This window comes from Leuresthes tenuis, unplaced genomic scaffold (genome assembly GCF_036924035.1).
Source record: "Leuresthes tenuis unplaced genomic scaffold, fLeuTen1.0.hap1 SCAF_3, whole genome shotgun sequence".
Taxonomy (NCBI): domain Eukaryota; kingdom Metazoa; phylum Chordata; class Actinopteri; order Atheriniformes; family Atherinopsidae; genus Leuresthes; species Leuresthes tenuis.
This window is the reverse complement of record NW_027325357.1, coordinates 41,054,607-41,077,547: the sequence shown is the minus strand read 5'-3', so window position 1 is coordinate 41,077,547 and position 22,941 is coordinate 41,054,607. Positions and strand designations below refer to the sequence as shown.

The following is a 22,941-nucleotide window of genomic DNA, read 5'->3' as shown; positions in this document are numbered from 1 at the left end:
ACTCAAGACCAGCAGCTCTTACACCAGCCTTCAATACATGCTGTCATCTCATATTCAACTATCTTACACTTGTTTGCTTTTATCAAAGCACTTTGGAAGGCATTTCACTTGGCACCAAATGTATTGCCACCACGAGAAGCCTGGCCTGCAGGGACTATCTTCCCCCTAACCTCTCCTTCATACCACTCTTCCATAAAGCTCACTTCCAAGTACCTTGTCCAACAACAGAAAACTGGTTGTTTCATTCTTGTCTTGTCCAAAGCCAACAAGGACTTCCCCCTAACCTCTCCTTCATACCACTCTTCCATAAAGCTCACTTCCAAGTACTTTGTCAAACAACAGAAATCCTGTGGTTTCATTCTTGTCTTGTCCAAAGCCAACAATGACTTTGCATACCAGGGACGATCTGTCGAGGTCTTTTGTCACGACCAGTGTTTTGTTTTCAGACGATTTTTCCACAAAAATGACTGAAAAACAGGAGGTTTTACGGTGGTGTTGAGTACATGCCAAAATGTTAATATGTAACAATAACTTGAGTTGTGGACAAAGGATTCTCATGCACAAAGCCCCTTCCCTGCGATTCAGAGCGGTCATAAGACTTCAGAGTAACATGACGGCACAAAGAATGTTGCTGTAAACTAGATGATATAGCGCTAGCCACGCATGGAGTAAATGTGGTTTGCCTTGCCAGTGAAAACCATTCTCTTGGAGAAGTGTGAAATGTCAGAAGTGGGATTTGAACCCACGCCTCCAGGGGAGACTGCGACCTTAACGCAGCGCCTTAGACCGCTCGGCCATCCTGACCATGAAAGGAATTCATGCACAATAGTGTCGGCGGGCCCAGGGATCATTCGAGTGAATATGTGGATCTGCATGGTGTTCAAGTGTATTGGCTGTTGTTTAAGAGGACTCCTGAGGCAAACAAATAGTAGGCATAGCATTTGGAAGCAAGAACTCTTCAGATGTAAAACGGCTGCAACAATCTTTAAACTGGACGACACAGTGCCAGAATAGCAATACAACATAGCATAGCCAAGCAAGGAGTGAAGTTTGGTTGCCTTGCCATTGAAAATCATTCTCTTGGAGAAGGTTGCTTTGTCAGAAGTGGGATTTGAACCCACGCCTCAAGGGGGGGGGAGGAGTGTCGGCGGGCCCAGGGATTTTCGAGTGACTATGTGGGTCTACGTGTTGTTCAAGTGTATTGGCTGTTGTTTAAGAGGACTCCTGAGGCAAACAAATAGTAGGCATAGCATTTGGAAGCAAGAACTCTTCAGATGTAAAACGGCTGCAACAATCTTTAAACTGGACGACACAGTGCCAGAATAGCAATACAACATAGCATAGCCAAGCAAGGAGTGAAGTTGGGTTGCCTTGCCAGTGAAAACCATTCTCTTGGAGAAGGTTGCTTTGTCAGAAGTGGGATTTGAACCCACGCCTCGAGGGGGGGAGGAGTGTCGGCGGGCCCAGGGATCATTTGAGTGACTATGTGGGTCTACGTGCTGTTCATGTGTCTTGGCTGTTGTTTAAGTTGTTTAATAACCACAATAATGTCACGTGTACATAAAATCATTTGAAAAATTAAACAGGGGGAAAAAGAGAGCAAAGTGAGGAAAGGTGTGACAGATGAGGTCCCCCAGCAGTCTAAGCCTATAGCAGCTTGGGCAACATGGGATGTTTCAGGATTACCTGAGCCATCCCTAACTATAAGCTTTATCAAAAAGCATTTGGAAGCAAGAACTCTTCAGATGTAAAATGGCCGCAATAATCTTTAAACTAGACGATACAGTGCCAGTTTAGCAATACAACGTAGCATAGCCAAGCAAGGAGTGAAGTTGGGTTGCCTTGCCAGTGAAAACCATTCTCTTGGAGAAGGTTGCTTTGTCAGAAGTGGGATTTGAACCCACGCCTCGAGGGGAGGGAGGAGTGTTGGCGGGCCCAGGGATCATTCGAGTGAATATGTGGGTCTACGTGCTGTTCATGTGTCTTGGCTGTTGTTTAAGTTGTTTAATAACCACAATATTGTCACGTGTACATAAAATCATTTAAGAAATTAAAAAGGGGGAAAAGGAGAGCAAAGTGAGGAAAGGTGTGACAGATGATGTCCCACAGCAGTCTAAGCCTATAGCAGCTTGGGCAACATGGGATGTTTCAGGATTACCTGAGCCATCCCTAACTATAAGCTTTATCAAAAAGCATTTGGAAGCAAGTACTCTTCAGATGTAAAACGGCTGCAACAATCTTTAAACTGGACGACACAGTGCCAGAATAGCAATACAACATAGCATAGCCAAGCAAGGAGTGAAGTTTGGTTGCCTTGCCATTGAAAATCATTCTCTTGGAGAAGGTTGCTTTGTCAGAAGTGGGATTTGAACCCACGCCTCAAGGGGGGGGAGGAGTGTCGGCGGGCCCAGGGATTTTCGAGTGACTATGTGGGTCTACGTGTTGTTCAAGTGTATTGGCTGTTGTTTAAGAGGACTCCTGAGGCAAACAAATAGTAGGCATAGCATTTGGAAGCAAGAACTCTTCAGATGTAAAACGGCTGCAACAATCTTTAAACTGGACGACACAGTGCCAGAATAGCAATACAACATAGCATAGCCAAGCAAGGAGTGAAGTTGGGTTGCCTTGCCAGTGAAAACCATTCTCTTGGAGAAGGTTGCTTTGTCAGAAGTGGGATTTGAACCCACGCCTCGAGGGGGGGGGGAGTGTGGGCGGGCCCAGGGATCATTCGAGTGACTATGTGGGTCTACGTGCTGTTCATGTGTCTTGGCTGTTGTTTAAGTTGTTTAATAACCCCAATAATGTCACGTGTACATAAAATCATTTGAGAAATTAAACAGGGGGAAAAAGAGAGCAAAGTGAGGAAAGGTGTGACAGATGAGGTCCCCCAGCAGTCTAAGCCTATAGCAGCTTGGGCAACATGGGATGTTTCAGGATTACCTGAGCCATCCCTAACTATAAGCTTTATCAAAAAGCATTTGGAAGCAAGAACTCTTCAGATGTAAAACGGCCGCAATAATCTTTAAACTGGACGATACAGTGCCAGTTTAGCAATACAACGTAGCATAGCCAAGCAAGGAGTGAACTTGGGTTGCCTTGCCAGTGAAAATCATTCTCTTGGAGAAGGTTGCTTTGTCAGAAGTGGGATTTGAACCCACGCCTCAAGGGGGGGAGGAGTGTCGGTGGGCCCAGGGATTTTCGAGTGACTATGTGGGTCTACGTGCTGTTCAAGTGTATTGGCTGTTGTTTAAGAGGACTCCTGAGGCAAACAAATAGTAGGCATAGCATTTGGAAGCAAGAACTCTTGAGATGTAAAACGGCTGCAACAATCTTTAAACTGGACGACACAGTGCCAGAATAGCAATACAACATAGCATAGCCAAGCAAGGAGTGAAGTTGGGTTGCCTTGCCAGTGAAAACCATTCTCTTGGAGAAGGTTGCTTTGTCAGAAGTGGGATTTGAACCCACGCCTCGAGGGGGGGAGGAGTGTCGGCGGGACCAGGGATCATTCGAGTGACTATGTGGGTCTACGTGCTGTTCATGTGTCTTGGCTGTTGTTTAAGTTGTTTAATAACCCCAATAATGTCACGTGTACATAAAATCATTTGAGAAATTAAACAGGGGGAAAAAGAGAGCAAAGTGAGGAAAGGTGTGACAGATGAGGTCCCCCAGCAGTCTAAGCCTATAGCAGCTTGGGCAACATGGGATGTTTCAGGATTACCTGAGCCATCCCTTTATCAAAAAGCATTTGGAAGCAAGAACTCTTCAGATGTAAAATGGCCGCAATAATCTTTAAACTAGACGATACAGTGCCAGTTTAGCAATACAACGTAGCATAGCCAAGCAAGGAGTGAACTTGGGTTGCCTTGCCAGTGAAAATCATTCTGTTGGAGAAGTTTGCATTGTCAGAAGTGGAATTTGAACCCCGCCTCCAAGGGAAACTGCGGTCTTAACGCAGCACTTTAAAGGCCAAGCGTCGTTGCCGTGATGGCTCGAGCGAGCGTTGTTGATGACTTCACGCGGTCGTCCCGACCATATATTGTGGCTGGAGTCAATGCGACAGTCGTTGCAGTCTTTTCAGTCACAGAGGTGTCGCTGCTACGGGAAGGTTACCGCTAATAACTCCACAACGAGTAAAATGGAGAAGAAAACAATTTCCCCGTCAAGAGCAGGAAGAGTAGCACTGTCATCAATGATCAGCATTCTCACCTCTGCTTAGATAATAGCTGATGAGCCTAAAGAATTTGGAATTTCAAGAGGCATGATGATGCCCATCTCACCTCCAAATTCCTAAGCATTCTCACCTCTACTTATATAATAGCTGATCAGCCTCCAGAAGTTGAAATTTCAATAGGCATGATGATGCCCATCTCACCTCCAAATTCCTGAGCATTCTCACCTATTACTTACATAATAGCTGAGACTGCAGAAGTTGAAATTTCAATAGGTGTCTTATCACCATTATAGTCTGATGTGGTACTTAGAATACTGTTTTGATATTCTCACCCATCTTAGGCCTAAATGTGAATAGCCCCCCTTCAAATAGCCTGATATGAATCCAGCAGCAATACAACGTAGCATAGCCAAGCAAGGAGTGAACTTGGGTTGCCTTGCCAGTAAAAATAATTCTGGTAGAGAAGTTTGCAATGTCAGAAGTGGAATTTGAACCCCGCCTCCAAGGGAAACTGCGGTCTTAACGCAGCACTTTAAAGGCCAAGCGTCGTTGCCGTGATGGCTCGAGCGAGCGTTGTTGATGACTTCAGGCTGTCGTTCCGACCATATATTGTGGCTGGAGTCGATGCGCCAGTCGTTGCAGTCTTTTCAGTCACAGAGGTGTCGCTGCTACGGGAAGGTTACCGCTAACGACTCCACAACGAGGAAAATGGAGAAGAAAACAAGAGCAGGAAGAGTAGCACTGTTATCAATGATCAGCATTCTCACCTCTGCTTACATAATAGCTGATGAGCCTCCAGAATTTGAAATTTCAAGAGGCATGATGATGCCCATCTCACCTCCAAATTCCTAAGCATTCTCACCCATTACTTACATAATAGCTGATCAGCCTCCAGAAGTTGAAATTTCAATAGGCATGATGATGCCCATCTCACCTCCAAATTGCTGAGCATTCTCACCCATTACTTACATAATAGCTGAGACTGCAGAAGTTGAAATTTCAATAGGTGTGTTATCACCATTATAGTCTGATGTGGTACTTAGAATACTGTTTTGATATTCTCAACCATCTTAGGCCTAAATGTGAATAGCCCCCCTTCAAATAGCCTGATATGAATCCAGTTTGCTTCGGTCAAAAGCCCTGTCCTGTTGTCCTATGATACGGTACCGGGGGTTTGAAAAATCTGCATAAGGGTCCAAAGTAGAATCTATTTACAACTTATCAACACTGCAAAGGGAAAAAAAAAAGTCTAGCTTCTTCTGGAGCAAACATTCTACTTTTTATTGTTTTGATGATGCGGAGTGTCCTACATCTACCACAAGGCAGAATTTCTGGGTGTTGCCACCAAGATTCAAGATTCAAGCGTTTATTGTCATATATACAGTGCATGTTAGAAACACATTCCTGTACAATGAGATTCTTGTTGAGCCCTTTTCACCACTTGCATGCTGCAGATCATGCCTAGTTTCTTCTCAATTGCTTTGCGTGATTCAAAACATTCCTTTAAAAGGCACCTAAAATGGGACACAAAACTCTTATTTCGCTCATTGGCTACGGTAGTCTTTTCAAATGACGACTGTATCTGTCCCATCGAAATTCCTCGTTAGTATAATGGTCAGTATCTCCGCCTGTCACGCGGAACATCGGGGTTCGATTCCCCGACGGGGAGAGCTAGGACTTTTATCACATGCCTCCCACCAAGTATAATCTAATTCACCCACCATCAGCCAAGTTCCCTCTTGCAAACAGTCACCTCCCTTACAAATCACTCAAGACCAGCAGCTCTTACACCAGCCTTCAATACATGCTGTCATCTCATATTCAACTATCTTACACTTGTTTGCTTTTATCAAAGCACTTTGGAAGGCATTTCACTTGGCACCACATGCATTGCCACCACGAGAAGCCTGGCCTGCAGGGACCTCTATCTTCCCCCTAACCTCTCCTTCATAAGACTCTTCCATAAATCTCACTTCCAAGTACCTTGTCCAACAACAGAAGACCTGTTGTTTCATTCTTGTCTTGTCCAAAGCCAACAAGGACATCCCCCTAACCTCTCCTTCATACCACTCTTCCATAAAGCTCACTTCCAAGTACTTTGTCCAACAACAGAAATCCTGTGGTTTCATTCTTGTCTTGTCCAAAGCCAACAATGACTTTGCATACCAGGGACGATCTGTCGAGGTCTTTTGTCACGACCAGTGTTTTGTTTTCAGACGATTTTTCCACAAAAATGACTGAAAAACAGGAGGTTTTACGGTGGTGTTTAGTACATGCCAAAATGTTAATATGTAACAATAACTTGAGTTGTGGACAAAGGATTCTCATGCACAAAGCCCCTTCCCTGCGATTCAGAGCGGTCATAAGACTTCAGAGTAACATGACGGCACAAAGAATGTTGCTGTAAACTAGATGATATAGCGCTAGCCAAGCAAGGAGTGAAGTTGGGTTGCCTTTGCCAGTGAAAACCATTCTCTTGGAGAAGGTTGCTTTGTCAGAAGTGGGATTTGAACCCACGCCTCCAGGGGAGACTGCGACCTGAACGCAGCGCCTTAGACCGCTCGGCCATCCTGACCGCAAAAAAAAGACTTGCACTTATTGTCGGCGGGCCCAGGGATCATTCGAGTGAATATGTGGGTCTACGTGGTGTTCATGTGTCTTGGCTGTTGTTTAAGTTGTTTAATAACCACAATAATGTCACGTGTACATAAAATCATTTGAAAAATTAAACAGGGGGAAAAAGAGAGCAAAGTGAGGAAAGGTGTGACAGATGAGGTCCCCCAGCAGTCTAAGCCTATAGCAGCTTGGGCAACATGGGATGTTTCAGGATTACCTGAGCCATCCCTAACTATAAGCTTTATCAAAAAGCATTTGGAAGCAAGAACTCTTCAGATGTAAAATGGCCGCAATAATCTTTAAACTAGACGATACAGTGCCAGTTTAGCAATACAACGTAGCATAGCCAAGCAAGGAGTGAACTTGGGTTGCCTTGCTAGTAAAAATCATTCTGTTGGAGAAGTTTGCAATGTCAGAAGTGGAATTTGAACCCCGCCTCCAAGGGAAACTGCGGTCTTAACGCAGCACTTTAAAGGCCAAGCGTCGTTGCCGTGATGGCTCGAGCGAGCGTTGTTGATGACTTCACGCGGTCGTCCCGACCATATATTGTGGCTGGAGTCAATGCGACAGTCGTTGCAGTCTTTTCAGTCACAGAGGTGTCGCTGCTACGGGAAGGTTACCGCTAATAACTCCACAACGAGTAAAATGGAGAAGAAAACAATGCCCCCGTCAAGAGCAGGAAGAGTAGCACTGTCATCAATGATCAGCATTCTCACCTCTGCTTACATAATAGCTGATGAGCCTAAAGAATTTGGAATTTCAAGAGGCATGATGATGCCCATCTCACCTCCAAATTCCTAAGCATTCTCACCTCTACTTATATAATAGCTGATCAGCCTCCAGAAGTTGAAATTTCAATAGGCATGATGATGCCCATCTCACCTCCAAATTCCTGAGCATTCTCACCTATTACTTACATAATAGCTGAGACTGCAGAAGTTGAAATTTCAATAGGTGTCTTATCACCATTATAGTCTGATGTAATACTTAGAATACTGTTTTGATATTCTCACCCATCTTAGGCCTAAATGTGAATAGCCCCCCTTCAAATAGCCTGATATGAATCCAGCAGCAATACAACGTAGCATAGCCAAGCAAGGAGTGAACTTGGGTTGCCTTGCCAGTAAAAATAATTCTGGTAGAGAAGTTTGCAATGTCAGAAGTGGAATTTGAACCCCGCCTCCAAGGGAAACTGCGGTCTTAACGCAGCACTTTAAAGGCCAAGCGTCGTTGCCGTGATGGCTCGAGCGAGCGTTGTTGATGACTTCAGGCTGTCGTTCCGACCATATATTGTGGCTGGAGTCGATGCGCCAGTCGTTGCAGTCTTTTCAGTCACAGAGGTGTCGCTGCTACGGGAAGGTTACCGCTAACGACTCCACAACGAGGAAAATGGAGAAGAAAACAAGAGCAGGAAGAGTAGCACTGTTATCAATGATCAGCATTCTCACCTCTGCTTACATAATAGCTGATGAGCCTCCAGAATTTGAAATTTCAAGAGGCATGATGATGCCCATCTCACCTCCAAATTCCTAAGCATCCTCACCCATTACTTACATAATAGCTGATCAGCCTCCAGAAGTTGAAATTTCAATAGGCATGATGATGCCCATCTCACCTCCAAATTGCTGAGCATTCTCACCCATTACTTACATAATAGCTGAGACTGCAGAAGTTGAAATTTCAATAGGTGTGTTATCACCATTATAGTCTGATGTGGTACTTAGAATACTGTTTTGATATTCTCACCCATCTTAGGCCTAAATGTGAATAGCCCCCCTTCAAATAGCCTGATATGAATCCAGCAGCAATACAACGTAGCATAGCCAAGCAAGGAGTGAACTTGGGTTGCCTTGCCAGTAAAAATAATTCTGGTAGAGAAGTTTGCAATGTCAGAAGTGGAATTTGAACCCCGCCTCCAAGGGAAACTGCGGTCTTAACGCAGCACTTTAAAGGCCAAGCGTCTTTGCCGTGATGGCTCGAGCGAGCGTTGTTGATGACTTCAGGCTGTCGTTCCGACCATATATTGTGGCTGGAGTCGATGCGCCAGTCGTTGCAGTCTTTTCAGTCACAGAGGTGTCGCTGCTACGGGAAGGTTACCGCTAACGACTCCACAACGAGGAAAATGGAGAAGAAAACAAGAGCAGGAAGAGTAGCACTGTTATCAATGATCAGCATTCTCACCTCTGCTTACATAATAGCTGATGAGCCTCCAGAATTTGAAATTTCAAGAGGCATGATGATGCCCATCTCACCTCCAAATTCCTAAGCATTCTCACCCATTACTTACATAATAGCTGATCAGCCTCCAGAAGTTGAAATTTCAATAGGCATGATGATGCCCATCTCACCTCCAAATTGCTGAGCATTCTCACCCATTACTTACATAATAGCTGAGACTGCAGAAGTTGAAATTTCAATAGGTGTGTTATCACCATTATAGTCTGATGTGGTACTTAGAATACTGTTTTGATATTCTCACCCATCTTAGGCCTAAATGTGAATAGCCCCCCTTCAAATAGCCTGATATGAATCCAGTTTGCTTCGGTCAAAAGCCCTGTCCTGTTGTCCTATGATACGGTACCGGGGGTTTGAAAAATCTGCATAAGGGTCCAAAGTAGAATCTATTTACAACTTATCAACACTGCAAAGGGAAAAAAAAAAGTCTAGCTTCTTCTGGAGCAAACATTCTACTTTTTATTGTTTTGATGATGCGGAGTGTCCTACATCTACCACAAGGCAGAATTTCTGGGTGTTGCCACCAAGATTCAAGATTCAAGCGTTTATTGTCATATATACAGTGCATGTTAGAAACACATTCCTGTACAATGAGATTCTTGTTGAGCCCTTTTCACCACTTGCATGCTGCAGATCATGCCTAGTTTCTTCTCAATTGCTTTGCGTGATTCAAAACATTCCTTTAAAAGGCACCTAAAATGGGACACAAAACTCTTATTTCGCTCATTGGCTACAGTAGTCTTTTCAAATGACGACTGTATCTGTCCCATCGAAATTCCTCGTTAGTATAATGGTCAGTATCTCCGCCTGTCACGCGGAAGATCGGGGTTCGATTCCCCGACGGGGAGAGCTAGGACTTTTATCACATGCCTCCCACCAAGTATAATCTAATTCACCCACCATCAGCCAAGTTCCCTCTTGCAAACAGTCACCTCCCTTACAAATCACTCAAGACCAGCAGCTCTTACACCAGCCTTCAATACATGCTGTCATCTCATATTCAACTATCTTACACTTGTTTGCTTTTATCAAAGCACTTTGGAAGGCATTTCACTTGGCACCAAATGTATTGCCACCACGAGAAGCCTGGCCTGCAGGGACTATCTTCCCCCTAACCTCTCCTTCATACCACTCTTCCATAAAGCTCACTTCCAAGTACCTTGTCCAACAACAGAAAACCGGTTGTTTCATTCTTGTCTTGTCCAAAGCCAACAAGGACTTCCCCCTAACCTCTCCTTCATACCACTCTTCCATAAAGCTCACTTCCAAGTACTTTGTCAAACAACAGAAATCCTGTGGTTTCATTCTTGTCTTGTCCAAAGCCAACAATGACTTTGCATACCAGGGACGATCTGTCGAGGTCTTTTGTCACGACCAGTGTTTTGTTTTCAGACGATTTTTCCACAAAAATGACTGAAAAACAGGAGGTTTTACGGTGGTGTTGAGTACATGTCAAAATGTTAATATGTAACAATAACTTGAGTTGTGGACAAAGGATTCTCATGCACAAAGCCCCTTCCCTGCGATTCAGAGCGGTCATAAGACTTCAGAGTAACATGCCGGCACAAAGAATGTTGCTGTAAACTAGATGATATAGCGCTAGCCAAGCATGGAGTAAATGTGGTTTGCCTTGCCAGTGAAAACCATTCTCTTGGAGAAGTGTGAAATGTCAGAAGTGGGATTTGAACCCACGCCTCCAGGGGAGACTGCGACCTTAAGGCAGCGACTTAGACCGCTCGGCCATCCTGACCATGAAAGGAATTCTTGCACAATAGTGTCGGCGGGCCCAGGGATCATTCGAGTGAATATGTGGATCTGCATGGTGTTCAAGTGTATTGGCTGTTGTTTAAGAGGACTCCTGAGGCAAACAAATAGTAGGCATAGCATTTGGAAGCAAGAACTCTTCAGATGTAAAACGGCTGCAACAATCTTTAAACTGGACGACACAGTGCCAGAATAGCAATACAACATAGCATAGCCAAGCAAGGAGTGAAGTTGGGTTGCCTTGCCAGTGAAAACCATTCTCTTGGAGAAGGTTGCTTTGTCAGAAGTGGGATTTGAACCCACGCCTCCAGGGGAGGGAGGAGTGTTGGCGGGCCCAGGGATCATTCGAGTGAATATGTGGGTCTACGTGCTGTTCATGTGTCTTGGCTGTTGTTTAAGTTGTTTAATAACCACAATAATGTCACGTGTACATAAAATCATTTAAGAAATTAAAAAGGGGGAAAAGGAGAGCAAAGTGAGGAAAGGTGTGACAGATGATGTCCCACAGCAGTCTAAGCCTATAGCAGCTTGGGCAACATGGGATGTTTCAGGATTACCTGAGCCATCCCTAACTATAAGCTTTATCAAAAAGCATTTGGAAGCAAGAACTCTTCAGATGTAAAACGGCTGCAACAATCTTTAAACTGGACGACACAGTGCCAGAATAGCAATACAACATAGCATAGCCAAGCAAGGAGTGAAGTTTGGTTGCCTTGCCATTGAAAATCATTCTCTTGGAGAAGGTTGCTTTGTCAGAAGTGGGATTTGAACCCACGCCTCAAGGGGGGGAGGAGTGTCGGCGGGCCCAGGGATTTTCGAGTGACTATGTGGGTCTACGTGCTGTTCAAGTGTATTGGCTGTTGTTTAAGAGGACTCCTGAGGCAAACAAATAGTAGGCATAGCATTTGGAAGCAAGAACTCTTCAGATGTAAAACGGCTGCAACAATCTTTAAACTGGACGACACAGTGCCAGAATAGCAATACAACATAGCATAGCCAAGCAAGGAGTGAAGTTGGGTTGCCTTGCCAGTGAAAACCATTCTCTTGGAGAAGGTTGCTTTGTCAGAAGTGGGATTTGAACCCACGCCTCGAGGGGGGGAGGAGTGTCGGCGGGCCCAGGGATCATTCGAGTGACTATGTGGGTCTACGTGCTGTTCATGTGTCTTGGCTGTTGTTTAAGTTGTTTAATAACCCCAATAATGTCACGTCTACATAAAATCATTTGAGAAATTAAACAGGGGGAAAAAGAGAGTAAAGTGAGGAAAGGTGTGACAGATGAGGTCCCCCAGCAGTCTAAGCCTATAGCAGCTTGGGCAACATGGGATGTTTCAGGATTACCTGAGCCATCCCTAATTATAAGCTTTATCAAAAAGCATTTGGAAGCAAGAACTCTTCAGATGTAAAACGGCCGCAATAATCTTTAAACTGGACGATACAGTGCCAGTTTAGCAATACAACGTAGCATAGCCAAGCAAGGAGTGAACTTGGGTTGCCTTGCCAGTGAAAATCATTCTGTTGGAGAAGTTTGCATTGTCAGAAGTGGAATTTGAACCCCGCCTCCAAGGGAAACTACGGTCTTAACGCAGCACTTTAAAGGCCAAGCGTCGTTGCCGTGATGGCTCGAGCGAGCGTTGTTGATGACTTCACGCGGTCGTCCCGACCATATATTGTGGCTGGAGTCAATGCGACAGTCGTTGCAGTCTTTTCAGTCACAGAGGTGTCGCTGCTACGGGAAGGTTACCGCTAATAACTCCACAACGAGTAAAATGGAGAAGAAAACAATGCCCCCGTCAAGAGCAGGAAGAGTAGCACTGTCATCAATGATCAGCATTCTCACCTCTGCTTACATAATAGCTGATGAGCCTAAAGAATTTGGAATTTCAAGAGGCATGATGATGCCCATCTCACCTCCAAATTCCTAAGCATTCTCACCTCTACTTATATAATAGCTGATCAGCCTCCAGAAGTTGAAATTTCAATAGGCATGATGATGCCCATCTCACCTCCAAATTCCTGAGCATTCTCACCTATTACTTACATAATAGCTGAGACTGCAGAAGTTGAAATTTCAATAGGTGTCTTATCACCATTATAGTCTGATGTAATACTTAGAATACTGTTTTGATATTCTCACCCATCTTAGGCCTAAATGTGAATAGCCCCCCTTCAAATAGCCTGATATGAATCCAGCAGCAATACAACGTAGCATAGCCAAGCAAGGAGTGAACTTGGGTTGCCTTGCCAGTAAAAATAATTCTGGTAGAGAAGTTTGCAATGTCAGAAGTGGAATTTGAACCCCGCCTCCAAGGGAAACTGCGGTCTTAACGCAGCACTTTAAAGGCCAAGCGTCGTTGCCGTGATGGCTCGAGCGAGCGTTGTTGATGACTTCAGGCTGTCGTTCCGACCATATATTGTGGCTGGAGTCGATGCGCCAGTCGTTGCAGTCTTTTCAGTCACAGAGGTGTCGCTGCTACGGGAAGGTTACCGCTAACGACTCCACAACGAGGAAAATGGAGAAGAAAACAAGAGCAGGAAGAGTAGCACTGTTATCAATGATCAGCATTCTCACCTCTGCTTACATAATAGCTGATGAGCCTCCAGAATTTGAAATTTCAAGAGGCATGATGATGCCCATCTCACCTCCAAATTCCTAAGCATTCTCACCCATTACTTACATAATAGCTGATCAGCCTCCAGAAGTTGAAATTTCAATAGGCATGATGATGCCCATCTCACCTCCAAATTGCTGAGCATTCTCACCCATTACTTACATAATAGCTGAGACTGCAGAAGTTGAAATTTCAATAGGTGTGTTATCACCATTATAGTCTGATGTGGTACTTAGAATACTGTTTTGATATTCTCACCCATCTTAGGCCTAAATGTGAATAGCCCCCCTTCAAATAGCCTGATATGAATCCAGTTTGCTTCGGTCAAAAGCCCTGTCCTGTTGTCCTATGATACGGTACCGGGGGTTTGAAAAATCTGCATAAGGGTCCAAAGTAGAATCTATTTACAACTTATCAACACTGCAAAGGGAAAAAAAAAAGTCTAGCTTCTTCTGGAGCAAACATTCTACTTTTTATTGTTTTGATGATGCGGAGTGTCCTACATCTACCACAAGGCAGAATTTCTGGGTGTTGCCACCAAGATTCAAGATTCAAGCGTTTATTGTCATATATACAGTGCATGTTAGAAACACATTCCTGTACAATGAGATTCTTGTTGAGCCCTTTTCACCACTTGCATGCTGCAGATCATGCCTAGTTTCTTCTCAATTGCTTTGCGTGATTCAAAACATTCCTTTAAAAGGCACCTAAAATTTGACACAAAACTCTTATTTCGCTCATTGGCTACGGTAGTCTTTTCAAATGACGACTGTATCTGTCCCATCGAAATTCCTCGTTAGTATAATGGTCAGTATATCCGCCTGTCACGCGGAAGATCGGGGTTCGATTCCCCGACGGGGAGAGATAGGACTTTTATCACATGCCTCCCACCAAGTATAATCTAATTCACCCACCATCAGCCAAGTTCCCTCTTGCAAACAGTCACCTCCCTTACAAATCACTCAAGACCAGCAGCTCTTACACCAGCCTTCAATACATGCTGTCATCTCATATTCAACTATCTTACACTTGTTATCTTTTATCAAAGCACTTTGGAAGGCATTTCACTTGGCACCAAATGTATTGCCACCACGAGAAGCCTGGCCTGCAGGGACCTCTATCTTCCCCCTAACCTCTCCTTCATAAGACTCTTCCATAAAGCTCACTTCCAAGTACCTTGTCCAACAACAGAAGACCTGTTGTTTCATTCTTGTCTTGTCCAAAGCCAACAAGGACATCCCCCTAACCTCTCCTTCATACCACTCTTCCATAAAGCTCACTTCCAAGTACTTTGTCCAACAACAGAAATCCTGTGGTTTCATTCTTGTCTTGTCCAAAGCCAACAAGGACTTTGCATACCAGGGACGATCTGTCGAGGTCTTTTGTCACGACCATTGTTTTGTTTTCAGACGATTTTTCCACAAAAATGACTGAAAAACAGGAGGTTTTACGGTGGTGTTGAGTACATGCCAAAATGTTAATATGTAACAATAACTTGAGTTGTGGACAAAGGATTCTCATGCACAAAGCCCCTTCCCTGCGATTCAGAGCGGTCATAAGACTTCAGAGTAACATGACGGCACAAAGAATGTTGCTGTAAACTAGATGATATAGCGCTAGCCAAGCAAGGAGTGAAGTTGGGTTGCCTTGCCATTGAAAATCATTCTCTTGGAGAAGGTTGCTTTGTCAGAAGTGGGATTTGAACCCACGCCTCAAGGGGGGGAGGAGTGTCGGCGGGCCCAGGGATTTTCGAGTGACTATGTGGGTCTACGTGCTGTTCAAGTGTATTGGCTGTTGTTTAAGAGGACTCCTGAGGCAAACAAATAGTAGGCATAGCATTTGGAAGCAAGAACTCTTCAGATGTAAAACGGCTGCAACAATCTTTAAACTGGACGACACAGTGCCAGAATAGCAATACAACATAGCATAGCCAAGCAAGGAGTGAAGTTGGGTTGCCTTGCCAGTGAAAACCATTCTCTTGGAGAAGGTTGCTTTGTCAGAAGTGGGATTTGAACCCACGCCTCGAGGGGGGGGAGGAGTGTCGGCGGGCCCAGGGATCATTCGAGTGACTATGTGGGTCTACGTGCTGTTCATGTGTCTTGGCTGTTGTTTAAGTTGTTTAATAACCCCAATAATGTCACGTGTACATAAAATCATTTGAGAAATTAAACAGGGGGAAAAAGAGAGCAAAGTGAGGAAAGGTGTGACAGATGAGGTCCCCCAGCAGTCTAAGCCTATAGCAGCTTGGGCAACATGGGATGTTTCAGGATTACCTGAGCCATCCCTAACTATAAGCTTTATCAAAAAGCATTTGGAAGCAAGAACTCTTCAGATGTAAAACGGCCGCAATAATCTTTAAACTGGACGATACAGTGCCAGTTTAGCAATACAACGTAGCATAGCCAAGCAAGGAGTGAACTTGGGTTGCCTTGCCAGTGAAAATCATTCTGTTGGAGAAGTTTGCATTGTCAGAAGTGGAATTTGAACCCCGCCTCCAAGGGAAACTGCGGTCTTAACGCAGCACTTTAAAGGCCAAGCGTCGTTGCCGTGATGGCTCGAGCGAGCGTTGTTGATGACTTCACGCGGTCGTCCCGACCATATATTGTGGCTGGAGTCAATGCGACAGTCGTTGCAGTCTTTTCAGTCACAGAGGTGTCGCTGCTACGGGAAGGTTACCGCTAATAACTCCACAACGAGTAAAATGGAGAAGAAAACAATGCCCCCGTCAAGAGCAGGAAGAGTAGCACTGTCATCAATGATCAGCATTCTCACCTCTGCTTACATAATAGCTGATGAGCCTAAAGAATTTGGAATTTCAAGAGGCATGATGATGCCCATCTCACCTCCAAATTCCTAAGCATTCTCACCTCTACTTATATAATAGCTGATCAGCCTCCAGAAGTTGAAATTTCAATAGGCATGATGATGCCCATCTCACCTCCAAATTCCTGAGCATTCTCACCTATTACTTACATAATAGCTGAGACTGCAGAAGTTGAAATTTCAATAGGTGTCTTATCACCATTATAGTCTGATGTAATACTTAGAATACTGTTTTGATATTCTCACCCATCTTAGGCCTAAATGTGAATAGCCCCCCTTCAAATAGCCTGATATGAATCCAGCAGCAATACAACGTAGCATAGCCAAGCAAGGAGTGAACTTGGGTTGCCTTGCCAGTAAAAATAATTCTGGTAGAGAAGTTTGCAATGTCAGAAGTGGAATTTGAACCCCGCCTCCAAGGGAAACTGCGGTCTTAACGCAGCACTTTAAAGGCCAAGCGTCGTTGCTGTGATGGCTCGAGCGAGCGTTGTTGATGACTTCAGGCTATCGTTCCGACCATATATTGTGGCTGGAGTCGATGCGCCAGTCGTTGCAGTCTTTTCAGTCACAGAGGTGTCGCTGCTACGGGAAGGTTACCGCTAACGACTCCACAACGAGGAAAATGGAGAAGAAAACAAGAGCAGGAAGAGTAGCACTGTTATCAATGATCAGCATTCTCACCTCTGCTTACATAATAGCTGATGAGCCTCCAGAATTTGAAATTTCAAGAGGCATGATGATGCCCATCTCACCTCCAAATTCCTAAGCATTCTCACCCATTACTTACATAATAGCTGATCAGCCTCCAGAAGTTGAAATTTCAATAGGCATGATGATGCCCATCTCACCTCCAAATTGCTGAGCATTCTCACCCATTACTTACATAATAGCTGAGACTGCAGAAGTTGAAATTTCAATAGGTGTGTTATCACCATTATAGTCTGATGTGGTACTTAGAATACTGTTTTGATATTCTCACCCATCTTAGGCCTAAATGTGAATAGCCCCCCTTCAAATAGCCTGATATGAATCCAGTTTGCTTCGGTCAAAAGCCCTGTCCTGTTGTCCTATGATACGGTACCGGGGGTTTGAAAAATCTGCATAAGGGTCCAAAGTAGAATCTATTTACAACTTATCAACACTGCAAAGGGAAAAAAAAAAGTCTAGCTTCTTCTGGAGCAAACATTCTACTTTTTATTGTTTTGATGATGCGGAGTGTCCTACATCTACCACAAGGCAGAATTTCTGGGTGTTGCCACCAAGATTCAAGATTCAAGCGTTTATTGTCATATATACAGTGCATGTTAGAAACACATTCCTGTACAATGAGATTCTTGTTGAGCCCTTTTCACCACTTGCATGCTGCAGATCATGCCTAGTTTCTTCTCAATTGCTTTGCGTGATTCAAAACATTCCTTTAAAAGGCACCTAAAATTTGACACAAAACTCTTATTTCGCTCATTGGCTACGATAGTCTTTTCAAATGACGACTGTATCTGTCCCATCGAAATTCCTCGTTAGTATAATGGTCAGTATCTCCGCCTGTCACGCGGAAGATCGGGGTTCGATTCCCCGACGGGGAGAGCTAGGACTTTTATCACATGCCTCCCACCAAGTATAATCTAATTCACCCACCATCAGCCAAGTTCCCTCTTGCAAACAGTCACCTCCCTTACAAAACACTCAAGACCAGCAGCTCTTACACCAGCCTTCAATACATGCTGTCATCTCATATTCAACTATCTTACACTTGTTTGCTTTTATCAAAGCACTTTGGAAGGCATTTCACTTGGCACCACATGTATTGCCACCACGAGAAGGCTGGCCTGCAGGGACCTCTATCTTCCCCCTAACCTCTCCTTCATAAGACTCTTCCATAAAGCTCACTTCCAAGTACCTTGTCCAACAACAGAAGACCTGTTGTTTCATTCTTGTCTTGTCCAAAGCCAACAAGGACATCCCCCTAACCTCTCCTTCATACCACTCTTCCATAAAGCTCACTTCCAAGTACTTTGTCCAACAACAGAAATCCTGTGGTTTCATTCTTGTCTTGTCCAAAGCCAACAAGGACTTTGCATACCAGGGACGATCTGTCGAGGTCTTTTGTCACGACCATTGTTTTGTTTTCAGACGATTTTTCCACAAAAATGACTGAAAAACAGGAGGTTTTACGGTGGTGTTGAGTACATGCCAAAATGTTAATATGTAACAATAACTTGAGTTGTGGACAAAGGATTCTCATGCACAAAGCCCCTTCCCTGCGATTCAGAGCGGTCCTAAGACATCAGAGTAACATGACGGCACAAAGAATGTTGCTGTAAACTAGATGATATAGCGCTAGCCAAGCAAGGAGTGAAGTTGGGTTGCCTTTGCCAGTGAAAACCATTCTCTTGGAGAAGGTTGCTTTGTCAGAAGTGGGATTTGAACCCAAGCCTCCAGGGGAGACTGCGACCTGAACGCAGCGCCTTAGACCGCTCGGCCATCCTGACTGCAAAAAAAAAACTTGCACTTATTGTCGGCGGGCCCAGGGATCATTGGAGTGAATATGTGGGTCTACGTGGTGTTCATGGGTCTTGGCTGTTGTTTAAGTTGTTTAATAACCACAATAATGTCACGTGTACATAAAATCATTTGAAAAATTAAACAGGGGGAAAAAGAGAGCAAAGTGAGGAAAGGTGTGACAGATGATGCCCCACAGCAGTCTAAGCCTATAGCAGCTTGGGCAACATGAGATGTTTCAGGATTACCTGAGCCATCCCTAACTATAAGCTTTATCAAAAAGCATTTGGAAGCAAGAACTCTTCAGATGTAAAATGGCCGCAATAATCTTTAAACTAGACGATACAGTGCCAGTTTAGCAATACAACGTAGCATAGCCAAGCAAGGAGTGAACTTGGGTTGCCTTGCCAGTAAAAATCATTCTGTTGGAGAAGTTTGCAATGTCAGAAGTGGAATTTGAACCCCGCCTCCAAGGGAAACTGCGGTCTTAACGCAGCACTTTAAAGGCCAAGCGTCGTTGCCGTGATGGCTCGAGCGAGCGTTGTTGATGACTTCACGCTGTCGTTCCAACCATATATTGTGGCTGGAGTCGATGCGACAATCGTTGCAGTCTTTTCAGTCACAGAGGTGTCGCTGCTACGGGAAGGTTACCGCTAACGACTCCACAACGAGGAAAATGGAGAAGAAAACAAGAGCAGGAAGAGTAGCACTGTCATCAATGATCAGCATTCTCACCTCTGCTTACATAATAGCTGATGAGCCTCCAGAATTTGAAATTTCAAGAGGCATGATGATGCCCATCTCACCTCCAAATTCCTAAGCATTCTCACCCATTACTTACATAATAGCTGATCAGCCTCCAGAAGTTGAAATTTCAATAGGCATGATGATGCCCATCTCACCTCCAAATTCCTGAGCATTCTCACCCATTACTTACATAATAGCTGAGACTGCAGAAGTTGAAATTTCAATAGGTGTGTTATCACCATTATAGTCTGATGTGGTACTTAGAATACTGTTTTGATATTCTCACCCATCTTAGGCCTAAATGTGAATAGCCCCCCTTCAAATAGCCTGATATGAATCCAGTTTGCTTCGGTCAAAAGCCCTATCCTGTTGTCCTATGATACGGTACCGGGGGTTTGAAAAATCTGCATAAGGGTCCAAAGTAGAATCTATTTACAACTTATCAACACTGCAAAGGGAAAAAAAAAAGTCTAGCTTCTTCTGGAGCAAACATTCTACTTTTTATTGTTTTGATGATGCGGAGTGTCCTACATCTACCACAAGGCAGAATTTCTGGGTGTTGCCACCAAGATTCAAGATTCAAGCGTTTATTGTCATATATACAGTGCATGTTAGAAACACATTCCTGTACAATGAGATTCTTGTTGAGCCCTTTTCACCACTTGCATGCTGCAGATCATGCCTAGTTTCTTCTCAATTGCTTTGCGTGATTCAAAACATTCCTTTAAAAGGCACCTCAAATGGGACACAAAACTCTTATTTCGCTCATTGGCTACGGTAGTCTTTTCAAATGACGACTGTATCTGTCCCATCGAAATTCCTCGTTAGTATAATGGTCAGTATCTCCGCCTGTCACGCGGAAGATCGGGGTTCGATTCCCCCCACGGGGAGAGCTAGGACTTTTATCACATGCCTCCCACCAAGTATAATCTAATTCACCCACCATCAGCCAACTTCCCTCTTGCAAACAGTCACCTCCCTTACAAATCACTCAAGACCAGCAGCTCTTACACCAGCCTTCAATACATGCTGTCATCTCATATTCAACTATCTTACACTTGTTTGCTTTTATCAAAGCACTTTGGAAGGCATTTCACTTGGCACCAAATGTATTGCCACCACGAGAAGCCTGGCCTGCAGGGACCTCTATCTTCCCCCTAACCTCTCCTTCATAAGACTCTTCCATAAAGCTCACTTCCAAGTACCTTGTCCAACAACAGAAGACCTGTTGTTTCATTCTTGTCTTGTCCAAAGCCAACAAGGACATCCCCCTAACCTCTCCTTCATACCACTCTTCCATAAAGCTCACTTCCAAGTACTTTGTCCAACAACAGAAATCCTGTGGTTTCATTCTTGTCTTGTCCAAAGCCAACAAGGACTTTGCATACCAGGGACGATCTGTCGAGGTCTTTTGTCACGACCATTGTTTTGTTTTCAGACGATTTTTCCACAAAAATGACTGAAAAACAGGAGGTTTTACGGTGGTGTTGAGTACATGCCAAAATGTTAATATGTAACAATAACTTGAGTTGTGGACAAAGGATTCTCATGCACAAAGCCCCTTCCCTGCGATTCAGAGCGGTCCTAAGACATCAGAGTAACATGACGGCACAAAGAATGTTGCTGTAAACTAGATGATATAGCGCTAGCCAAGCAAGGAGTGAAGTTCGGTTGCCTTTGCCAGTGAAAACCATTCTCTTGGAGAAGGTTGCTTTGTCAGAAGTGGGATTTGAACCCACGCCTCCAGGGGAGACTGCGACCTGAACGCAGCGCCTTAGACCGCTCGGCCATCCTGACTGCAAAAAAAAGACTTGCACTTATTGTCGGCGGGCCCAGGGATCATTGGAGTGAATATGTGGGTCTACGTGGTGTTCATGGGTCTTGGCTGTTGTTTAAGTTGTTTAATAACCACAATAATGTCACGTGTACATAAAATCATTTGAAAAATTAAACAGGGGGAAAAAGAGAGCAAAGTGAGGAAAGGTGTGACAGATGATGTCCCACAGCAGTCTAAGCCTATAGCAGCTTGGGCAACATGAGATGTTTCAGGATTACCTGAGCCATCCCTAACTATAAGCTTTATCAAAAAGCATTTGGAAGCAAGAACTCTTCAGATGTAAAATGGCCGCAATAATCTTTAAACTAGACGATACAGTGCCAGTTTAGCAATACAACGTAGCATAGTCAAGCAAGGAGTGAACTTGGGTTGCCTTGCCATCAAAAATCATTCTGTTGGAGAAGTTTGCAATGTCAGAAGTGGAATTTGAACCCCGCCTCCAAGGGAAACTGCGGTCTTAACGCAGCACTTTAAAGGCCAAGTGTCGTTGCCGTGATGGCTCGAGCGAGCGTTGTTGATGACTTCACGCTGTCGTTCCAACCATATATTGTGGCTGGAGTCGATGCGCCAGTCGTTGCAGTCTTTTCAGTCACAGAGGTGTCGCTGCTACGGGAAGGTTACCGCTAACGACTCCACAACGAGTAAAATGGAGAAGAAAACAATGCCCCCGTCAAGAGCAGGAAGAGTAGCACTGTCATCAATGATCAGCATTCTCACCTCTGCTTACATAATAGCTGATGAGCCTAAAGAATTTGGAATTTCAAGAGGCATGATGATGCCCATCTCACCTCCAAATTCCTAAGCATTCTCACCTCTACTTATATAATAGCTGATCAGCCTCCAGAAGTTGAAATTTCAATAGGCATGATGATGCCCATCTCACCTCCAAATTCCTGAGCATTCTCACCTATTACTTACATAATAGCTGAGACTGCAGAAGTTGAAATTTCAATAGGTGTCTTATCACCATTATAGTCTGATGTAATACTTAGAATACTGTTTTGATATTCTCACCCATCTTAGGCCTAAATGTGAATAGCCCCCCTTCAAATAGCCTGATATGAATCCAGCAGCAATACAACGTAGCATAGCCAAGCAAGGAGTGAACTTGGGTTTCCTTGCCAGTAAAAATAATTCTGGTAGAGAAGTTTGCAATGTCAGAAGTGGAATTTGAACCCCGCCTCCAAGGGAAACTGCGGTCTTAACGCAGCACTTTAAAGGCCAAGCGTCGTTGCCGTGATGGCTCGAGCGAGCGTTGTTGATGACTTCACGCTGTCGTTCCGACCATATATTGTGGCTGGAGTCGATGCGCCAGTCGTTGCAGTCTTTTCAGTCACAGAGGTGTCGCTGCTACGGGAAGGTTACCGCTAACGACTCCACAACGAGGAAAATGGAGAAGAAAACAAGAGCAGGAAGAGTAGCACTGTTATCAATGATCAGCATTCTCACCTCTGCTTACATAATAGCTGATGAGCCTCCAGAATTTGAAATTTCAAGAGGCATGATGATGCCCATCTCACCTCCAAATTCCTAAGCATTCTCACCCATTACTTACATAATAGCTGATCAGCCTCCAGAAGTTGAAATTTCAATAGGCATGATGATGCCCATCTCACCTCCAAATTGCTGAGCATTCT

At 44.3% G+C, this 22,941-nt stretch overlaps 7 non-coding genes across 7 annotated transcripts; 3 read left to right on the top strand and 4 right to left on the bottom strand.

Moving 5' to 3' along the window:
- Positions 1-721: 721 nt before the first annotated feature.
- trnal-aag (transfer RNA leucine (anticodon AAG)) lies at positions 722-804 on the bottom strand. The gene has a single exon. It is a non-coding gene; the product is annotated as a tRNA-Leu (tRNA).
- Positions 805-6,666: 5,862 nt separating this feature from the next.
- trnal-cag (transfer RNA leucine (anticodon CAG)) lies at positions 6,667-6,749 on the bottom strand. Its single transcript has one exon. It is a non-coding gene; the product is annotated as a tRNA-Leu (tRNA).
- A 3,052-nt stretch (positions 6,750-9,801) lies between these two features.
- Positions 9,802-9,873, top strand: trnad-guc (transfer RNA aspartic acid (anticodon GUC)). The gene has a single exon. It is a non-coding gene; the product is annotated as a tRNA-Asp (tRNA).
- An 819-nt stretch (positions 9,874-10,692) lies between these two features.
- On the bottom strand, positions 10,693-10,775 carry trnal-aag (transfer RNA leucine (anticodon AAG)). The gene has a single exon. It is a non-coding gene; the product is annotated as a tRNA-Leu (tRNA).
- Positions 10,776-14,188: 3,413 nt separating this feature from the next.
- On the top strand, positions 14,189-14,260 carry trnad-guc (transfer RNA aspartic acid (anticodon GUC)). Its single transcript has one exon. It is a non-coding gene; the product is annotated as a tRNA-Asp (tRNA).
- A 3,472-nt stretch (positions 14,261-17,732) lies between these two features.
- trnad-guc (transfer RNA aspartic acid (anticodon GUC)) lies at positions 17,733-17,804 on the top strand. Its single transcript has one exon. It is a non-coding gene; the product is annotated as a tRNA-Asp (tRNA).
- Positions 17,805-21,181: 3,377 nt separating this feature from the next.
- On the bottom strand, positions 21,182-21,264 carry trnal-cag (transfer RNA leucine (anticodon CAG)). Its single transcript has one exon. It is a non-coding gene; the product is annotated as a tRNA-Leu (tRNA).
- Positions 21,265-22,941: the final 1,677 nt, after the last annotated feature.